Source organism: Scyliorhinus torazame, chromosome 3 (genome assembly GCF_047496885.1).
Source record: "Scyliorhinus torazame isolate Kashiwa2021f chromosome 3, sScyTor2.1, whole genome shotgun sequence".
Taxonomy (NCBI): domain Eukaryota; kingdom Metazoa; phylum Chordata; class Chondrichthyes; order Carcharhiniformes; family Scyliorhinidae; genus Scyliorhinus; species Scyliorhinus torazame.
In genome coordinates, this window is record NC_092709.1 from 218,401,223 (window position 1) to 218,424,186 (window position 22,964).

Below are 22,964 nucleotides of genomic sequence, written 5' to 3' on the forward strand. Positions count from 1 at the left end.
TACATCGGATAGTGAACAGGTCCGCAGGAAAAGGTCGTGAACTATTGAAAGGACATCCCACAGCAGAAGGGAAAGATCAAGCAGTAGCAGTACAGAACGAGATACCAGGCGGGAGAGGGGACGTAGTTCATCAAGATCTTGGAACATGAGTAAGACTACGCATACTAATAGGAGTTGAAGCCCACATACACGTGAGATTTTGGTGGCTTCAAATAAATTAGATGAAAAAGTTATCAAAGAAGCGAAACAGCAAGAATTGCATAGTTGGAGTGAATTTGGGGTATACACGGAAGTACCGGATAGGGGACAAAGAGCTCAATCCCACAGATGGATTTGCACGGAAAAGGTTCTTCTGGATGGAACTGATAAGGCAAAGGGATTTGAAGAAAACTTAGAAGATCAGGATTTAAGGGTAGATTCACCTACAGCAGGAAAGGTTATTTTAAAGATCTTCTTGGCTCTATTAGCCACAAAGGCATGGGAATGCAAATCTATAGATATACAAGCTGCCTTTTTGCAGGGGCATCAGCTCCAGAGAGACATTTTTCTCCGTCCTCCTAAAGAAGCAGCTAACACAGAAGGGGTACTCTGGAAGTTGAACAAATGTGTATATGGATTAAATGATGCATCTGGAGTCTGGTATTTTTCGGTAAGGTCAGTTTTGTTAAAGTTAGGCTGTTGCCAGTTGAAAGCAGATCCTGCAATGTTTTACTGGCATTATAAAGGACATCTTTCTGGCATTTTTATGATGCATGTCGATGATTTTTTGTGGGCTGGGACTAGTGATTTTGAAGCTATTATAATCTCTGGTTTGAGGAAAGAATTCAGGGTTGGAAGTCAGGCTTCCGGTGCATTTAAATATATTTGACTGGAAATTGGACAGACTAAGTCAGGGGCAACTTTATGTCAGCAATCTTATTTGGAAAGCATTAGCCCAATAGCAATTAGTCGTGGCCGAGTTTCACAAAAAGACGCAATGGTTTCAAAGATAGAAAAAGAGCAACTGCGAAGTTTAATTGGGCAACTGAACTGGTTAGGTAGACAGACTAGACCGGACGTGAGTTTTGATGTCTTAGAGTTGAGTACAAAAATGAATGATCCCAAAGTGGAAGACATAATAAGAGCAAATAAAGCATTGGCCAAACTAAAAATGCAGGAGTGTGTTTTGAAGTTCCCGGTTTTAGGGGACCTTAGGCACTTGAAACTCATAGTTTATAGTGATGCGTCCTATGCAAATTTATGTGATGGGGTTTCAAACGCAGGAGGTTTGATAATTTTCCTTTTGGGGAACAATGGTAAATGTTGCCCGCTTGTGTGGGAAACAAAGAAAATAAGGACAGTGGTAAAAAGCACTTTGGCTGCTGAGACGTAAAGCCTTGTACAGGCGGTGGATATGGCCTTTTTTATAAGTATGATATTGACAGAAATTTTGGGATTAGGGGATTTGGGTAATATACCTATTGACTGTCAAATTGACAATAAATCCCTGTGGGAAAATGTGCACTCTACAAAATGTGTCAATGAAAAGAGGTTACGGATAGACATCGCAAGTTTGAAGCAGATGTTGGACAGAGGGGAAATAACAAAAATTAAATGGGTCGACAGGAGCGATCAACTGTCAGACTGTTTTACGAAAAGAGGGGCGAGTTCACAGAAACATTTGGATATTGTTAATGAAGGGCGCTTGTTTCTGTGACTGTTTTTTTTTTCCTCGTCCAAACAAAAAAAGGGGGGAAATCATGTGTGTGTTTTTGAGTTTCTTGAAATTTTGTTTTCACCTAATTATTTTTTTTTCTCCAAGGAAGGGGAGACTGTTAAGTAATGGGTTAAGAGACATTGCAATTAGTTGTCTCATTTATGTTAAGCATCTATTAATTGACACTGATTTGTAAAGGGGCTTCAGGTGGCGTCTGTCAGGTGATGTTCGAGTTTTGTGCAAAGGCTGTTGGAATGAAATAAATGTGTGTTTGTGAAAAAGGAACAGAACTTTAGACTCTTCATGGGCGAGATTCTCCGACCCCCCCCGCCGGGTCGGAGAATCGCCGGGGGCTGGCGCGATTCCCGCCCCCGCCGGTTGGCGGGCCTCCCCCCCCCCCCCGCGTTTCTCCGGCCCGGATGGGCCGAAGTCCCGCTGCTAGGATGCCTGTCCCGCCGGCGTAGATGAAACCACCTACCTTACCGGCGGGACAAGGCGGCGCGGGCAGGCTCCGGGGTCCTGGCGGGGGGGGGGGCGATCTGGCCCCGGGGGGTGCCCCCATGGTGGCCTGGCCCGCGATCGGGGCCCACTGATCCGCGGGCGGGCCTGTGCCGTGGGGGCACTCTTTTTCTTCCGCCTTCGCCACAGTCGCCACCATGGCGGAGGCGGAAGAGACTCCCTCCACAGCGCATGCGTGGGGATGCCGTGAGCGGCCGCTAATGCTCCCACGCATGCGCCGCCTGGAGATGTCATTTCCGCGCCAGCTGGCGTGGCACCAAAGGCCTTTTCCGCCAGCTGGCGGGGCGGAAATTAGTCCGCCGCGGGCCTAGCCCCTTAAGGTTGGGGATCAGCCCCCAAAGATGCGGAGGATTCCGCACCTTTGGGGCGGCGCGATGCCCGACTGATTTGCGCCGCTTTGGCCGCCGGTCGGCAGACATCGCGCCGATACCGGAGAATTTCGCCCCAGATCCCAGGAACTAAAACGTCTAACATAAACCAGTAGTGAGATTAGCTGTAGGTGAGTGTAGTTTAGATGTTATTAATCAACAGTGTGTATTCCTTACGAGTATGTGTCGAATCCAAGTTAGTAGTATTAATAAATTGATAGCTTTGTTTCAGTTAAAGCTATTTTGTGATCCTTCTGAACACTACGCCAACCATCCTGAAATAAGCAACACAAAGAATAGCTCACATGGCAGGTGCAGTATAAATGTGAAGTTATCCGCTTTGGTATCAAAAATAGAAAGGCAGATTATTATTTGAATGGGTGTAAATTGAGCAGGTGGATACTCAGCGAGACCTTGGTGTCCTTGTGCATCAGTCACTGAAACTAAGTGCGTAGGTACAGCAGGCAATAAAGAAAGCAAATGGTATGTTGACCTTCATAGCAATAGGATTTGAGTACAGGGATGTTTTACTGCAATTGTACAGCACATTGGTGAGGCTACACCTGGAGTATTGTGTTCAGTTTTGGTGTCCTTATCTGAGGAAGGATGTTCTTGCTATGGAGGGAGTGCAGCAAAGGTTTACCAGGCTGATTCCTGGGATGATGGGACTGTCATATTAGGAGAGACTAAATCAGTTAGGATTATATTCATTGGAGTTTAGAAAAGTGAGAGGGGTTCCTCAAAGAAATTTACAAAACTCGAACAGGATTAGACAGGGTAGATTCAGAAAGAATGTTCCCAATAGTAGGGGAGTCCAGAACTAAGGGTCATAGTTTGAGGATAAGGGACTGAGATGAGGGGAAATTTCTTCAGCCAGAGAGTGGTGAATCTGTGACATTCACTACCACAGAAAGTAGTTGAGGCCAAATCATTTTGTAATTTCAAGAAGGAATTAGATGTAGTTCTTGAGGCTAAAGGGATCAAGGGATATGGGAGGGATGGTGGGATCAGGCTATTGAACTTGATGATCAGTCATTATCATAATGAATGGCGGAGCAGGCTTGAAGGGCCAAATGGCTTCCTCTTGCTTATATTTTCTATATATGTTTCAGAGGAACAGCAAGAGGCCATTCCGCCCCTCTAGCCGGTTCCATCACTAAATTAGATCATGGCTGATCCCGATCTTAAGCTCCATTTTCCAGCATCGGTCCATACTCCCTTATTACGCTTGTCTAATTAAAAGGTTCATTGTATAATCTGGCACGTTACCAGATGTTAGAAGAATATATGGACAGCAAAGCATTTATTTATTTTGTAATTTTAAATTTAAAAAATAAATTTAGCGTGTCCAATTATTTTTTTTCCATTTAAGGGGCAATTTAGCGTTGCCAATCCATCTAACCTGCACATTTTTAGGCTGTAGGGGCGAAACCCACGCAAACACAGGGAGAATATGCAAACTTCACACGGACAGTGACCCAGAGCCGGGATCGACCCTGGGACCTCGGCGCTGTGAGGCTGCAGCACTAATCACTGCGCCACCATGCTGCCCGTAAAGCATTTATGAAGGTCTTACTGAGGACAAATGTGCTCCATCAAAGAGGCAATAGAGCAGTTTTGTTCTCAACCGCATGATGATCTGCTGTAATCTGCTCTTTCTGTGGCTATGAAGGTGACGCGTGCACTTAATTATTATGCCACGGGCTCATTTTCAGCTACAAGTGGTCTCTGTAAAATCAGTCAGGCTGGAGTGAAGGAATGGGTTCCATTGGCAATGTTCATTTTGCCAGAGAGTTCAGGAATTCATTGCCTTTTGAAGCACAGAAATACAGCAATGAGATAGAGCCATCCAGTTATACATGCTTCTTGGCCTACCTAAAGTTCTTGCTGCAATCGATTGGCAGAATCTTCACCACCCTTCATCAACGGGATTCATGATGTCAGGGGCAGAAGATACAGCAGAGAGCGAAAAATCAGGGGCAAAATTCTCCGTAGTTGGCGCGATGTCCGCCAACCGGTGCCAAAAAAGGCGCAAATCAGTTCGGCATCACACCGCCCCAAAGGTGCGGAATCCTCCGCATCTTGGGGGGCCAAGCCCTAACCATGAGGGGCTAGGCCCGCGCCGGACTGATTTCCGCCCCGCCAACTGGCACGGAAATGACATTGCCGAGCGGCGCATGCGCGGGAGCGTCAGCGGCCGCTCACGGCATCCCCGCGCATGCACTGTGGAGGGGGTCTCTTCCGCCTCCACCATGGTGGAGACCGTGGCGAAGGCGGAAGGAAAAGAGTGCCCCCACGGCACAGGCCCGCTCGCGGATCGGTGGGCCCCGATCGCGGGCCAGGCCACCATGGGGGCACCCCCCGGGGCCAGATCGCCCCGCGTGCCCCCCAGGACCCCGAAGCCCGCCCGCGCCACCTTGTCCCGCCGGTAAGAGAGGTGGTTTAATCCACGCCGGCGGGACATGCATTCCAGCAGCGGGACTTCGGCCCATCCGGGCCGGAGAATCGCTGGGGGTGGCCCGCCAACCGGCGCGGCGCGATTCCCGCCCCCGCCGAATCTCCGGTGCCGGAGAATTCGGCAACCGGCGGGGGTGGGATTCACGCCAGCCCCCTGCGATTCTCCGACCGGGCGGGGGGTCGGAGAATCTCGCCCCTGTTTCCTGACTAAGGAAACCAGTTTGGGACCATCCTCTCCCAACATTCATGGCAGGTTGATGGTGGGTTGTGTTTTCCACTGAAGCTTGGCGGGAATCCATTTTGCATCTCATGCATGCTCATCAAATCTTCTGTCCCACCAGTGGAATACGCGCTGTTCTGTAACCCAACTGTTTGTGGTGAGCACCCAGCAGGGGATCATTTTAAGGCTCTTACCTTGGAGTCAAAGCTGCCAGCATCATAGAGCTGGCCACAGATATGATCGTGTGGAAGGCACAATGGGGTGCAGTGGATGGAAGAAATGGGAGGTGGAGAGTCGAGAGGAGACCAAGAGGGGTCGCTGGGTGCAAGACATGAAGGGGGAGGGGGGGTGGAGAAGGGGGATCTAGTTGAGAAGAATGGGGGGTGTTGGTGGAGTTGGGAGGCAAGGAATGCATGAAAAGGGAGGGGAGAATGGGGAGCTGGGCTCTCCCGGGGGGTCATTGAGGAGGACAGTGATGGTGACATGGATTCCGGGAGTGGGGAGGATCAGGGTGGGCATAGGAACACTGACTGTGGTGGGCTCAGTGTGGAGGTAATGCATATGCAGATTAACAGTGATAGGGTCCAGGATGAAATGAAATGAAATGAAAATCGCTTATTGTCACAAGTAGGCTTCAAATGAAGTTACTGTGTGTGATGAACGGTTACTGCCTTATCATCATGTAAGGTGATGTCCCCTTTAAGACCAGACTTGGAACCCTGGGGACTCCGCCTCTGGCTCCGCCCATCTGGGAGCCATACATAAAGGCCTGCCTCATGGTCTGTGTAGCAGTCAGCTCTCGTCCATATCTGTAGCACAGTTATTAGCCTAATAAAGCCTTCTTTACAGTTTAATCTCTAAGCATCATTATTGAGGGTACCTCAATTTATTAGGCTAAACTAGATTCAGGATGGACGCAGGCCTAAAACCAGAGAAGCTCAATCTGGAAGCACGAACGCCGGAGGCAAAGGAAATTTTAAAATACTGGCTGCGGTGCTTCGAGGCCTACCTGGCCTCCGCAGAGACTCCCATCCTGGGGCCACGCAAGCTGCGTCTACTCCACGCCCGGGTGAGTCACAGAATCTCCGCCACGCTCGAAAAGGCGACGACTTATGAGGAAGCGATTGAGTTGCTCCGCAAGCGGTTTGTCAAACCCGTCAATGAGGTGCACGCCCGGCATCTGCTCTCTACCTGCCGGCAGCGCTCGGGGGAATCGCTCGACGAGTTTGTTGAGAAACTCACCGCGCTGGCTAGGGACTGTGACCATCAGGATGTGACAGGGGAAGTCCATATGAACCTGCACATCAGAGATTCTTTCGTGTCCGGCATCCGCTCGACCTACATCCGGCAGCGACTGCTCGAAAACGGGGCAAAAGACCTCCAGGAGACGCTAACGCTCGCCTCCTCGCTGGAGGTGGCCCGACATAACTTGGGTACGTACCCCGTGGACTCTGCCAGCCCCCCCCGGACTTCCTCAGACTCGCCCATATTACAGGCCTGCGCCACGCGGCGACCCGCTCACCATGGGGGCACACCTTGCTACTTCTGCGGGCAGGGCCAGCACCCACGCCCACGCTGCCCAGCCCGCTCCGCGATCTGCAGCGACTGCGGGAAGAAAGGGCACTTTGCGAGGGTCTGCCTGGCCAGACCCAGGGGCCAGAAAAACAACGAACAGCCGGCCCGAAAATCAGGCTCTCAGGCCCGCAGGCCTCGCAATGCTGCTGCGCACCGACCCGACACGTCCTCTTCTGACGCGTCATCAGCCTCGTGCGAATCATGGGAGCGGCCATCTGGTCGGCGGCCATCTTCTCGACCCGACACGTGCGACCAACGGCAGCGGCCATTTTACGACTCCGACTACCCGCGACTGGGTGCGATCACTCTCGATCAAACTCGGCCAAAACACCTGCAGAACTCCATGATACAGGTCCAGGTCAACGGGAACGACACTGCATGCCTCTTCGACTCCGGGAGCACAGAGAGCTTTATCCACCCTGAAACGGTAAGGCGTTGCTCCCTACGCACCCATCCCACATCCCAAACCATAGACCATCTGGGTCCCACTCGGTACAAATCACGGGGTACTGTATTGCGGATCTCTCGATCCAGGGTGCCAAATACACCCGTTTCAAATTTTATATCCTCCCTCACCTCTGTGCCCCCCTGCTGCTCGGACTGGATTTCCAGTGCAGCCACCGAAGCCTGACACTGAAGTTCGGCGGACCCTTGCCCCCCCTGTGCTGCCTTGCGACACTGAAAGTCGCACCCCCCTCGCTATTCGCTAACCTCACTCCCGACTGTAAGCCCGTCGCCACCAGGAGCCGGCGCTACAGTGCCCAAGATATGGCTTTTATCAAAGGCCTGCCTCATGGTCTGTGTAGCAGTCAGCTCTCGTCCATATCTGTAGCACAGTTATTAGCCTAATAAAGCCTTCTTTACAGTTTAATCTCCAAGCATCATTATTGAGGGTACCTCACTGTGAAAAGCCCCTAGTCGCCACATTCCGGCGCCTGTTCGGGGAGGCTGTTACGGGAATTGAATTGTGCTGCTGGCCTGCCTTGGTCTGCTTTCAAAGCCAGCGATTTATGATGGGATAGGTCAAGGGTAACTGAGGTGAGAGCGATGGTGACATCGGGGAGTTTACGGTGTTGGGGGAAAGTTGGTGGGTGACAGGGGGAGAGTAAAAAGTGGTGGAGACAGTTTGAAATGAACGAGAACCTTCCTGAGACTGAACCAGTTCCAGACCAAGGCAACACCCTTAATGTCCAAGTACAAAACATTGCTGGGGGAGGGTCTGCTCAGGTGGGTAGATCTGAATGTCAATACATCTGGATAATGAAAGGAAAACACTAATAAACATGCGGAGACTGTATGAGAGAGTTCCCATTTGCCTTTCCTCACTATTTGGTGAAGGTCACATGGCAGCAGGTGTGACCCAGACAGCTCTCATGACAATGAGATCCCAGCAAGGTGTAGGGCTGCAGTTCACTCTGAGCCATTGGCCATTGGCCCCAGGCAGAGTTAGGGAAGAAGAGTGGGAAGGGAGGGAGGAGGATGCCTACAAGGGGCATGCAGATGATTGGCAGCCAAGTCATGACTGCAAACCTCCATCTTCCTGGGGAAATGGACCTGTCTGATAAGGACTCATGTGGTTAGTCTTGTGACAAGGTCTATCCATAGTCTCAAAAGGCAGTGGATACAAGTTGAATTGTGTGTGCGGGAGGTTTCTCGTACATGGCAGTCATCACTCTTGTCAAAGAGTGATATCTCCACGTGCAGCTATGTATTAGGGAGAAGAAGACTCATCCTTGGTCCCCCTGGGTGATGCCCTCGGGGTGTCTGCCAGGTGATCCTACTGTTCTTGGATGCCTGAGGTCCCTTCCTGACTCCTTAAGGAGAAGGAACACTTGGAGGAAGATTGACGTTCTTGGTCCGACTCCCATGTAACCACTGCAACAGCTCACTCATGGTTACAGCGATAGAATGCCTATCTGAGCACACTTCCGGCAGAAACTGGGTTTCTCAGCGGGAATCACTCGGACTTTCTCATCCTGTCACAGGCGGGAAAGAGACCACCCAATGTTGTGTTCAGAAAATGTTCTCAATACAAAGGCCACCCACTCCCTGAATGCGTGGAATATATGTGGCAACACACAGAGGATTTTACATGTCATGCGTTGCATGATGCATGCGTACTAAGAAATTCATCCGCACCGACCACTTTGGAGACGAAAAGCATGCCAGTGGATGGTTTCTGAAAACCCAGTGGTTGGTCTGAACAGTAGCAAAGGAGTGATACAAGGAGGCACATGCTTCTTGTTATAACTCCAATGGAGGTCCCGGGATCAGGACCATACGGTTTCTCATGACCTCCCCGGAATATGAAATTCCTCTTTAAGGAGGTGGGGCTTCCCTTAACAACGAGAGCCCCAGCTGCACAGTGGTCATTAGGAAGGGGAACAGGTTATAAAGGGATGCTTCTACTCCCTAGCAGCATCGGTTCTACAGTATTCTGCAACTTGTGTAACATGCATTGTTGTAGACTGCTTTCCCGTTGCAAATTGCTGCTAAGGAGTCCCCAGCTGCCTTGGGAGAAACAGAACATCACAATTATTTTCTCCTAGAGGACTCCCCAGTGATTGTTGGAAGAGGATTTCTCATCACTAAGCTCTTCTTTTCTGTGAAGGGCAGTTATTTAGCTGTCACCTTTAGAAGATGAAGCATATGCTCCTGCCCAAGGAAATAAAGAAAAAAATGTTATGTTATCCCTGCATATCCTGGTTAATCATTCAACATATTGTTATACGGGTCTGCAATCCTGGGCCATTCAATGCCAGTGCCATCTCATGGTATGAATGATGTATTTTGGCTACCGCACGGTAGCCTTGTGGATAGCACAATTACTTCACAGCTCCAGGGTCCCAGGTTCGATTCTGGCTTGGGTCACTGTCTGTGCGGAGTCTGCACATCCTCCCCGTGTGTGCGTGGGTTTCCTCCGGGTGCTCCGGTTTCCTCCCACAGTCCAAAGATGTGCGGGTTAGGTGGATTGGCCATGATAAATTTCCCTTAGTGTCCAAAATTGCCCTTAGTGTTGGGTGGGGTTACTGGGTTGTGGGGATGGGGTGGCGGTGTTGACCTTGGGTAGGGTGCTCTTTCCAAGAGCTGGTGCAGACTCGATGGGCTGAATGGCCTCCTTCTGCACTGTAAATTCTATGATTCTATGATGATAGACTTTCTGTCATTACATACCTAGCGTGTTGTTCTTCTGTGTTCTGCTTTATCGAGGAGGGTTTACAGATGATTTGTGAAACTCTGGTATCTTTTTTGCATTGTTACCATGCCAGCTCATTAAAGGCCTATTAAGGCTTATTGTCAATGGCTGACTGGAATTTACCAGTCGGCCTCTAGATCCTCGGATGGATTTGTACGGATGCCCGGAGGCAGTCTGCTGGCAGCAGATGCTGGTGGCCAACACTCCAGGCAGGCTTAAAGGCCCTCCTTGACTGTCTGGTTTCAGTTGTCGCTGGAGGCCACCTACCCACAATGGTGGCCCAGCTGCAAACATTTTCTTCATTTTAACTTTAAAATAGTTGGAGCGAGGGCAGTTCCATCTTGGGGTGCCCTCTCTCACATTTCCCGGAAAAGGCATCCTGCTGCTTCTTCAGTGCTGGAGAGTCTCCAGCTTTCTGAGCCCGCTGGCCATTACATGGCCAATTCAGGGAAAATCATGGCACGGGTGACTTGTCTCCCACAAACTGAAAACCTCAACTCCAATTTGACCCTGATGACGGGTCCCAAAGCCTGCAGGGAAAATCCTGCCCCAAGTCACTGAACCTGCTGTCCTTCCCTTCAATCTGCAACTGAAAACGTATGAGTGCATTCTAGTTGCTATGTCTTCCAGCAGTTAACTCCCGTTTTGCATAGTATTTACTACACAAATAGATATACAAATGAAGTTGCTGGGTAAGTTCTAAAGTATTGCACCATTGTCTTGGGCAATACCTTTTCCATTGCTGTAAATGTAAATGTACCTGTTTGATAGAATTTCTTGACATCTCTCTGCTCATCCACACTGCCAAGAATCTTACCATTAGCCCAGTACTCTGTCTTCCTGTTATTCCTTCCAAAATGAATCACCTCACACTTTTCAGCATTAAACTCCATTTGCCACCTCTCAGCCCAGCGCTGCAGCTTATCTCTGTCCCTCTGTAACTTGTAACATCCTTCTGCACTGTCCACAACTCCACCGACTTTAGTGTCATCTGCAAATTTACTCAGCCATCCTTCTGCGCCCCCCTCCAGGTCATTTATAAAAATGACAAACAGCAGTGGCCCCAAAACAGATCCTTGTGGTACACCACTAGTAACTGGACTCTAGTCTGAACATTTCCCATCAACCACCACCCTTTGTCTTCTTCCAGCTAGCCAATTTCTGATCCAAACTGCTAAATCACCCTGAATCCCATGCCTCCGTATTTTCTGCAGTAGCCTACCGTGGGGAAACTTATCAAACGCTTTACTGAAATCCATATACACCACATCAACTGCTTTACCCTCATCCACCTGTTTGGTCACCTTCTCAAAGAACTCAATAAGGTTTGTGAGGCACAACCTACCCTTCACAAAACCATGTTGACTATCTCTAATCAAATTATTCCTTTCCAGATGATTATACATCCTATCTCTTATAAACCTTTCCAAGATTTTGCCCACAACAGAAGTAAGGCTCACTGGTCTATAGTTACCGGGGTTATCTCTACTCCCCTTCTTGAACAAGGGGACAACATTTGCTATCCTCCAGTCTTCTGGCACTATTCCTGTAGACAAAGATGACTTAAAGATCAAAGCCAAAGGCTCGGCAATCTCCTGCCTAGCTTCCCAGAGAATCCTAGGATAAATCCCATCCGGCCCAGGCGATTTATCTATTTTCACACTTTCCAGAATTGCTAACACCTCCTCCTTATGAACCTCAAGCCCTTCGAGTCTAGTAGCCTGAATCTCAGTATTCTCCTCGACAACATTGTCTTTTTCCTGTGTGAATACTGACGAAAAATATTCATTTAGCACCTCTCCTATCTCCTCGGACTCTAAGCACAACTTCCCACTAATGTCCTTGACTGGCTCTACTCTTACCCTAGTCATTCGTTTATTCCTGACATATCAATAGAAAGCTTCAAGGTTATCCTTGATCTTACCTTGATGGAGGGAAGGTCATTAATGAATCAGCTGAAGATCGTTGGGCCCAGAACACTACGCATGGAACTTCTTATGGGAGACAAAACATTCAATAAACTTCAGGATTGTTCCAGTCTCTGCAAACCAGGGAACAGAAACATTTTTCCTTAAAAAAGTGACAAACCACTGAAGGTTCTTTGGACTTTTGAAATGTTAGTCTTATTCAAAGAGACCAGAAAGAATGCTTTTTCTATCTCCGGAATGTGTCACAATTATCAGTTTCTACAAGACAACAGATTTGTACGTGATTGTGGTCACATACGTGATTCCTACACATACCATCAACACTTGCGAATTATATGCCAATTGCTTGACTGGTATTGGCAAACTGAAAGGTGTTGCATGCAAGCTGCCTGCAGACACTAATGTTGTGCATCAATGATATTGAATATTATTTCATGTGAGAAAGCAAACAGAGAATGAACTTCACCACTTACTTGACCTTATCATAGGAACCTATCTTGGTTCCATCTCTCCTCTTGTCCAATCCCTTCCCACCTATATCCATGATTCCTCAGATGCACTCCATTATATCAACAACTTCCAATTCCCCATCCCTAACTGCCTCCTCTTTACCATAGATATCCAATCCCTCTATACCCTCCATTCCCCATCAGGATGTTCTGAGGGCTGTCTGCTTCTTCCTCAAACAGAGGCCTGCACAACCCCCATCCACCACCACTCTCCTCCGTCTGGCTGAACTTGTCCACTAACTGAACAATTTCTCCTTTAACTTGTCTCACTTCCTTTAAAGCAAAGGCATGGCTATGGGTACCCATATGGACGCCAGTTTTGCCTGTTTCTTTATGGGGAATGTGGAACATTCCTTGAACCAGTTCTACTCTGACCCTCTCCCACAACTCTTTTATCGGTACATCGACAATTGTTTTGGTGCCGCTTCATGCTCTCGTCTGGACCTGGGCAAATTTATCAATTTCACTTCAAATGTCCATCCCTTTATCACCTTCACATCTCCGACACTTCCCTTCCCCTCCTTGACCTCTCCACCTCCATTAGTGGGCAGACTGTTCACTAGTATCCATTATAAGCCCATTGACTCCCCACAGCTACCTTGACTACAGCTCTTCTTGGCAATGTGGAGGAGCAGAGAGATCTTGGGGTCTATGTTCATACATCTTTGAAAGTTGCCACTCAAGTGGATAGAGCTGTGAAGAAGGCCTATGGTGTGCTCGCGTTCATTAACAGAGGGATTGAATTTAAGAGCCGTGAGGTGATGATGCAGCTGTACAAAACTTTGGTAAGGCCACATTTGGAGTACTGTTCTGGTCGCCTCATTTTAGGAAGGATGTGGAAGCTTTGGAAAAGGTGCAAAGAAGATTTACCAGGATGTTGCCTGGAATGGAGAGTAGGTCTTACGAGGAAAGGTTGAGGGTGCTAGGCCTTTTCTCATTAGAACGGAGAAGGATGAGGGGCGACTTGATAGAGGTTTATAAGATAATCAGGGGAATAGATAGAGTAGACAGTCAAAGACTTTTTCCCCGGGTGGAACAAACCATTACAAGGGGACATAAATTTAAGGTGAAAGGTGGAAGATATAGGAGGGATATCAGAGGTAGATTCTTTACCCAGAGAGTAGTGGGGGCATGGAATGCACTGCCTGTGGAAGTAGTTGAGTCGGAAACATTAGGGACCTTCAAGCAGCTATTGGATAGGTACATGGATTACGGTAAAATGATATAGTGTAGATTTATTTGTTCTTAAGGGCAGCACGGTAGCATTGTGGATAGCACAATTCTTCACAGCTCCAGGGTCCCAGGTTCGATTCCGGCTTGGGTCACTGTCTGTGTGGAGTCTGCACGTCCTCCCCGTGTTTGCGTGGATTTCCTCCGGGTGCTCCAGTTTCCTCCCACAGTCCAAAGATGTGCAGGTTAGGTGAATTGGCCAATGATAAATTGCCCTTAATGTCCAAAATTGCCCTTGGTGTTGGGTGGAGGTGTTGAGTTTGGGTAGGGTGCTCTTTCCAGGAGCTGGTGCAGACTCAAAGGGCCGAATGGCCTCCTGCTGCACTGTAAATTCAATGATAATCTATGATTAATCTAGGACAAAGGTTCGGCACAACATCGTGGGCCGAAGGGCCTGTTCTGTATTTTCTATGTTCTATGTTCTTCAAACCCCACATCATAGAACATAGAACAGACAGTGCCGAAGGAGGCCATTCGAGTCTGCACCGACCCACTTAAGCCCTAACTTCCACCCTACCCCCCCGAACCCAATAACCACTCCTAACCTTTGTGGACACTAAGGACAATTTAGCATGGCCAATCCACCTAACCTGCACATCTTTGGACTGTGGGAGGAAACCGGAGCACCCGCAGGAAACCCATGCAGACACGGGGAGAACGTGCACACTCCGCACAGACAGTGACCCAGCAGGGAATCGAACCTGGGACCCTGGCGCTGTGAAGCCACAGTGCTATCCGCTATGTTACCGTGCTGCCCTATGGACTCCATACCATTCTCGCAGTTCCTTCACCTCCGTCACATCCGTTCCAATGATGCCACTTTCCAAAATGGTGCTGGTGACATGTCTTCATTCTCCCTTAGTCGTGGTTTCCCACCCACTGATGTTAACAGGGTTCTCAACTGTGTCTGCCCCATCTCCCACACCTCTGCTCTCACCTTTTCCCTTTGCTCAGAGAACCAGGATAGGGCCCGCCTCATCCTCATTTTTCACCCTCCCAGCTTCCATATTCAAAGAAACATCCTCCTGTAGTTCTGCCAACTCCAGCATGGTGCCACCACCAAACACACCTTCTCCTCACTCCCCCTGTCAGCATTTTGCAGGCACTGTTCCCTCCGGGATACCTGAGTCCACTCCTCCGTCACTCCCAATACCCCACCTCCTTTTCACGGCACCCTTCCGTGCAATCGCAGGAGATGCAACATCTGCCCCTTTACTTTCTCCCTGCTCACCATCCAAAGGCCTAAGTACTTGATCTCTGTCGCCGTGAAAGTCTATTTCCTTCAAGTTCCTATTCGGTTTCTTTTTGAAATCATGGGCGCGATCCTCCAGCCACGCTGCGCCGGAAAAGCAGCTCGTTGCAGCGCAGCGTGGCGGGTGAAAGCCAGGGGATCCCGCTCCCAGGATCTATCTGGCTCGCAACACCTCGCAGGATTCAACGCAGTAAGCCTCACTCTAATGTGCAGATTCCTGAGGTACCTGAGGCTTTGGGATTCAATCCCTTCACCTCGGGGACCTCGGGTGAGCGCCGTTTGGTACTAATCCCCACAAATGGGAACTCATGGGGGGTCTGCAAGGAGATGGGAGGCCCCCCCAGCTGCATGCCCTTGGAGCAGGGTGATGTGCTGGCACTGCTGGTGCCACCTGGGTACCCTGGTAGTGCCAGCTTGGTATCTTGGCAGTTAAAAATGGTGTCCTGATCTCTCGCTACATCAGGGAGTTCTGGCAAGCGTAAAAAACAGGGCTATGTGCAGCCTCGGCAGCACGTTCCCCATTCAGGCCCCTTTTCAAAGTGAGTCGTATTGAATAGCCATGTGTTTCTCGGCACTGCGAGTGGCGGGAAACTCGCTGCTAAATGTGCTGGCTCGGGGACTTTGTTCCCTTTTGGGAAGAGTGCGCCCATTGTTTCTTTATCCACTATCCTTATGGGCAGTGAGTTCCAGGTCATGATCATTGCTGCATAAAAAAGGCTTTTGTCACAATATAATCTCTTAACAGAAAGTTTTGTGGAAACAAAAATACTTTGCTCGGATCTGAAGTACAATGGTGGAATAGTCAGTCGCCCATCCCTCCATCAGCACTTTTCAATCTTGGCTGGCTGCCTGCTACGGATATTTTCACTGTTTCTAACCACAGAAACTCAGGAACTGTTGGGCTCTGACAAGAATGTGATCATCCCAATCTTTATTTAGTGCTACATCTTGAAATCCTATCCCTAACCTGATACGTAACCCATATCTTACTTTACCATTTAAATACCTTTAAATATTTCTGTTAATGTTATGGATTATAAAAGTGTTGTCAATAGTTTTCTTCTTTACATGTGCTGCTCCACCGAATTCTAAATTTCGTTCATTGATTTGCTCTTTGCTCTTCAAGCTTGCCATTATGACAAGCTACAGCTCCTGGCTTGGTATGCAGTGATAATGGACCGTGTTCATACTATTCAGACAAATATTTGGGATATATTCCGCAGTTAGATTTCCCCAATCTAATTGTCTGCAATGTTTATCAAAACAAACTCAAACGATCATTATAAACAGACGGATCAAGTCTAATGCTGTTGCTAGGATTATTGTCTTTAGTCCATAGTGTTCCGAGTTTCTTTTACTCTGTCTTTTCTGTGGCTCTGTTCCAATTATGGCAATCAGTGAATTGCCTTTCTTTCTATGTTATCTATATTCTGATGCTTAGAGTCGCCAGGTATCAAATGATACCACCACAAGTTTCAACCGGTTATCGATCTAAGAGTCAAACACCAGTTGGTTAGTTCAAGGTCAAGGGTACTTTATTTACACACAACTAGTCATGCAACATAAACACTACGAGTTAACTACACCTATCGACTAAGACAACCTGTACTTAACTTCGGGCACCCGGCTTAGGTGAGAAAACAGTGGCCGCTGTTCAATTCTGGATCTCTCGGGTTCGAAGGAGTAATTGCTGCTCAGCTGGGCTCATCCGTCTGGTAGCAGGCGTTGAACTTGGACTCGCTTCTGGTGTTGCTGCAATTGACGATGGCCATGACCGGGGTACCAAGGCCAAGAGAGAGTGAACATATGGCAAACTCTTCTTCTTATATTCGGGGGTTTTCGTGCTCTTTTGGGTGGTCCTTCGATTTGGGCCTTACTAATTGGGTGAACCCTGATCACTCCGTTCGATTCCTTAGCCAATAAGTGGGCGGGTACTGGATGGCTGGGCGTGTCCCAAGCGGCCTCTGACCCCGTTATTTGCATTTACCTTGACCAGGGAGTGGCGCCGAAATGTCTGGGACTGTCCCGGTTGCTTGAGTACCAGTCCTTTGTTTTCGGGAAGGTGGGCCATCAAATGCTAATCGGCCCCTTTACAATGCTAATTGGACGGAGTTTCGATACCGTCTGGACTTCTTGCTTACGAATATGCATTTCAGGCTCTGAGCCTGCCTGAGTCTTGGCTTGTCCATTTTACCTGCCAGGCTTTGCGAGTTTCTCTGCACCTAGTTGGAAGTGGCCATCCCAGATGGCTACATGAAATGAAAATCGCTTATTGTCACAAGTAAGCTTCAAATGAAGTTACTGTGAAAAGCCCCTAGTCGCCACATTCCGGCACCTGTTCGGGGAGGCTGGTACGGGAATTGAACCATGCTGCTGGTCTGCCTTGGTCTGCTTTCAAAGCCAGCGATTTAGCCCTGTGCTAAACAGTAGTCACTGAGAGAAGTCTCACTTTATGTAATCTAGGTGGTCTGGATTTATACTGAGCAACCATTTTAAAACCAATAGCCCAACATTATGGGCACGATTTACTGGCCTCGTCGCGCCCGACTTGATGTCACGACGAGGCTGTTGAATCGATCTGCAATGCTCGAGAACCAAACCTCGTGAGATGTCACGATCTGGATAAGTTATGAGATACAGGAGCAGAATTATGCCATTGGCCCATTGAGTCTGCTCCGCCATTCGATCATGGCTGATCTCATCCTGGCCTGAACTCCCCCGTCCTGCCCGTTCTTCCGGTCAACATGGCAACTCATATTCTACAAAGTCTACGGGGAGATCCGTCAATGATGCCCCCTGGCCTTCCTGAGTGTTATGACCAGAGTGAGTAGTTGAGACCTTTTTTTTCTTTAAATGTTTTTATTCAAAATTTTTCAATAATTTTTACAAACCACCACAAAAGAAAATATAATGCAAAGAGAACAAAACAATATGCCAACAAAAACAACTTAACCCTCTAACAAATTAACAATTTAACAAACAAAACAAAACAAGGTGGGGCATTTGCCCCTTACAAATAAAAAGAAATCAACCCCCGTCCCCCTCTGGATTGCTGCTGCTGCTGACCTCCATCTAAAGTTCCGCGAGAAAGTCAAGGAACAGTTGCCACCGCCTGGAGAACCCCTGCGAGGACCCTCGCAAGGCAAACTTCATCTTCTCCAACCTGAGAAACCCCGCCATGGCACTGACCCAAACCTCTCCGCTTGGGGGCTTCGCGTCCCTCCACATTAACAAGAGCCTTCTCCGGGCTACCAAGGAGGCAAAGGCCAGAACTCCGGCCTCTTTCGACTCCTGCACTCCCGGATCATCCGATACCCCAAACATCGCTATCCGCCAGCTCGGTTTTACCCGAGTATCCAAGACCTTGGACATAGCCTTTGCAAAGCCTTTCCAAAATTCCGTAAGTGCCAGGCATGTCCAAAACATATGGGCATGGTTCGCTGGGCTCCCTGAACATCTCACCTGTCCCCTACACCAAAGAACTTACTCATTCTCGCCCCTGTCATATGTGCCCAGTGCACCACCTTAAACCGAATCAGGCTCAGCCTGGCGCAAGATGAGGAGGAATTGACCCTGCCCAGGGCGTCAGCTCACACGCCCTCATCCAGCTCCTCACCCAGCTCCTCCTCCCACTTGCCCTTCAGCTCCTCCACCGAAGCCTCCTCCGCCTCCTGCAGCTCCTGGTATATGTCCGATACTTTGCCATCCCCACCCACACCCCCGAGACCACCACTTCCTGTATCCTCCGGACAGGTAGTAGCGGAAATTCACCCACCTGCTTTTTCACAAACGCCCGAACCTGCATGTACCTAAAAGCATTCCCCGGGGGCAACCCAAATTTCTCCTCTAGTGCCCTCAGACTGGCAAAAGTCCCATCGATAAACTAGTCCCCCATTCTTTTGATTCCCGCCGTGCCAGCTTAGGAACCCGCTGTCTATCCTACCTGGAACGAACCTGTGGTTGTTCCGTATCGGGGTCCAGACTGAGGTCCCTACCTCCCCTCTATGCCGTCTTCACTGCCCCAAATCCCCAGTGTCGCTGCCACCACCAGGCTCGTGGTATACCGTTTCTACGGAAGCGGCAACGGTGCCGTCACCAGTGCCCCCAGGCTAGTATCTGTACAGGACGCCGCTTCCAACCATTTCCACGCCACCCCCTCTCCCTCCATTACCCATTTCCGAATCATTGACACGTTCGCTGCCCAGTAGTAGCTGCACAAGTCCGGCAGCGCCAACCCCCGCACCCCCCCGCCGACTGCGCTCCAAAAACAGTCTCTTAACCCGTAGGGTCTTATTTGCCCACACAAATCCCGTAATACTCCTATTTACCCGCTTGAAAAAGGACTTGGGGATGAGAATGGGCAGGCACTGGAAGACGAACAAGAACCTAGGGAGGGCCGTCATCTTTACGGACTGCAACCTGCCCGCCAGGGAGAGTGGTAGCATGTGCCACCTCCTCTAACCTAAGGGGTTCAGTGAATATAAGGTAAGCTCTTCTTTTCTTTTTTTTCTTTTCTTCTTCTTTCTTCTTGTTTTATCTAGAGGGGATGGCAGGGAAGGCAGTGCAATGTTCCTCCTGCAGAATGTTTGAGGTGAGGGACGCCGTCAGTGTCCCTGCTGATTGCATCTGTGGGAAGTGCACCCACAGATGGATGAACTTCGGATCATTCGGGAGGCAGAGGTAGTCATAGATCGAAGCTTTAGGGATGTAGTTACTCCAAAGAATAAAGACAGATGGGTGACGGTGAGAGGGGCTGGTAGGAAGCAGTCAGTACAGGGATCCCCTGTGGTCGTTCCCCTGAATAACAAGTATACCGCTTGGGATACTGTTGGGGCGGGATGACTTACCAGGGGTAAGCCATGGGGTACAGGTCTCTGGCATAGAGTCTGTCCCTGTTGCTCAGAAGGGAAGGGTGGAGGGGAGTAGAGCATTAATCATTGGTGACTCTATAGTTAGGGGGATAGATAGGAGATTCTGTGGGAACGAGAGAGACTCGCGGTTGGTGTGTTGCCTCCCAAGTTCCAGGGTCCGCGATGTCTCGGATCGTGTTTTCGGGATCCTTAAGGGGGAGGGGGAGCAGCCCCAAGTTGTGGTCCACATAGGCACCAACGACATAGGTAGGAAAAGGGATAGGGCAGGAATTCAGGGAGCTAGGGTGGAAACTTAGATTGAGAACAAACAGAGTTATTATTTCTGGGTTGTTACCCGTGCCACGTGCTAGCGAGATGAGGAATAGGGAGAGAGAGCAGTTGAACACGTGGCTACAGGGATGGTGCAGGAGGGAGGGTTTCAGATACCTGGAAAATTGGGGCTCATTCTGGGGTAGGTGGGCCCTCTACAAACGGGATGGTCTACACCTGGACCCGAGGGGTACTAATATCCTGGGGGGGGGAAATTTGCTAATGCTCTTCGGGAGTGTTTAAACTAGTTCAGCAGGGGTCTGGGAACCTGAATTGTAGCTCCAGTATACAGGAGGTTGAGAGTAGTGAGGTCAGGAGTAAGATTTCAAAGTTGCAGGAGCGTACCGGCAGGCAGGAAAGTGATTTAAAGTGTGTCTACTTTAATGCCAGGAGCATCCAAAATAAGGTGGGTGAACTTGCGGCATGGGTTGGTACCTGGGACTTCGATGTTGTGGCCATTTCGGAGACATGGATAGAGGAGGGACAGGAATGGTTGTTACATGTGCCGGGGTTTAGATATTTCAGTAAGCTCAGAGAAGGTGGTATAAGAGGGGGAGGGGTGGCATTGTTAGTCAAGGACAGTATTACGATGGCAGAAAGGACGTTTGATGAGGACTCGTCTACTGAGGTGGTATGGGCTGAGGTCAGAAACAGGAAAGGAGAGGTCACCCTGCTGGGAGTTTTCTATAGGCCTCCGAAAAGGTCCAGAGATGTTGAGGAAAGGATTGCAAAGATGATTCTGGATAGGAGCAAAAGTAACAGGGTAGTTGTTATGGGGGACTTTAACTTTCCAAATATTGACTGGAAACGCTATAGTTCGAGCACGTTAGATGGGTCCTTTTTTGTCCAATGTGTGCAGGAGGGCTTCCTGACACAGTATGCAGATAGGCCAACGAGAGGCAAGGCCATATTGGATTTGGTACTGGGAAATTAACCTGGATAGGTGTTAGATTCGGAGGTAGGTGAGCACTTTGGTGATAGTGACCACAATTCAATTATGTTTACTTTAGCGATGGAAAAGGATAGGTATATACCGCAGGGCAAGAGTTATAGCTGGGGGAAAGGCAATTATGATGCGATAGGGCAAGACTTAGGATGCATAGGATGGGGAGGGAAACTGCAGGGGATGGGCACAATTGAAATGCGGAGCTGGTTCAAGGAACAGCTACTGCGTGTCCTTGATATGTGTGTCCCTGTCAGGCAGGGAGGAAGTGGTCGAGCGAGAGAACCATGGTTTACTAAAGTATTTGAATCACTTGTTAAGAGGAAGAAGGAGGCTTATGTAAAGATGAGACGTGAAGGTTCAGTTGAGGGGCTCGAGAGTTACAAGTTAGCTAGGAAGGACCTAAAGAGAGAGCTAAGAAGAGCCAGGAGGGGACAGGAGAAGTCTTTGGCAGGTAGGATCAAGGATAACCCTAAAGCTTTCTATAGATATGTCAGGAATGAAAGAATGACTAGGGTAAGAATGGGGCCAGTCAAGGACAGTAGTGGGAAGTTGTCCGTGGAGTCCGAGGAGATAGGAGAGATGCTAAATTAATATTTTTCGTCAGTATTCACACAGGAAAAAGACAATGTTGTCGAGGAGAATACTGAGATACAGGCAACTAGACTAGAAGGGCCTGAGGTTCTTAAGGAGGAGGTGTTAGCAATTCTGGAAAGTGTGAAAATAGATAAGTCCCCTGGGCCGGATGGGATTTATTCTAGGATTCTGTGGGAAGCTAGGGAGGAGATTGCTGAGCCTTTGGCTTTGATCTTTATGTCATCATTGTCTACAGGAATAGTGCCAGAAGACTGGAGGATAGCAAATGTTGTCCCCTTGTTCAAGAAGGGGAGTATAGACAACCCCGGTAACTATAGACCAGTGAGCCTTACTTCTGTTGTGGGCAAAGTCTTGGAAAGGTTGGTAAGAGATAGGATGTACAATCATCTGGAAAGGAATAATTTAATTAGAGATAGTCAACACGGTTTTGTGAAGGGTAGGTCGTGCCTCACAAACCTTATTGAGTTCTTTGAGAAGGTGACCAAACAGGTGGACGAGGGTAAAGCAGTTGATGTGGTGTATATGGATTTCAGTAAAGCGTTTGATAAAGTTCCCCATGGTAGGCTATTGCAGAAAATACAGAGGCATGGGATTCAGGGTGATTTAGCAGTTTGGATCAGAAATTGGCTAGCTGGAAGAAGGCAAAGGGTGGTGGTTGATGGGAAATATTCGGACTGGAGTCCAGTTACTAGTGGTGTACCACAAGGATCTGTTTTGGGGCCACTGCTGTTTGTCATTTTTATAAATGACCTGGAAGATGGCGGAGAAGGATGGGTGTGTAAATTTGCCGATGACACTAAAGTCGGTGGAGTTGTGGACAGTGCGGAAGGATGTATCACGTTACAGAGGGACATAGATAAGCTGCAGAGCTGGGTTGAAAGGTGGCAAATGGAGTTTAATACAGAAAAATGTGAGTAGATTCATTTTGGAAGGAATAACAGGAAGACAGAGTACTGGGCTAATGGTAAGATTCTTGGCAGTGTGGATGAGCAGAGATATCTCGGTGTCCATGTACATAGATCCCTGAAAGTTGTCACCCAGGTTGAGAGAGTTGTTAAGAAGGCATACGGTGTGTTAGCTTTTATTGGTAGAGGGATTGAGTTTCGGAGCCATAAGGTCATGTTGCAGCTGTACAAAACTCTGGTGCGGCCGCATTTGAAGGATTGCGTGCAGTTCTGGTCGCCGCATTATAGGAAGGATGTGGAAGCATTGGAAAGGGTGCAGAGGAGATTTACCAGGATGTTGCCTGGTCTGGAGGGAAGATCTTGGGCGGGATTCTCCACGCCCACGCCGA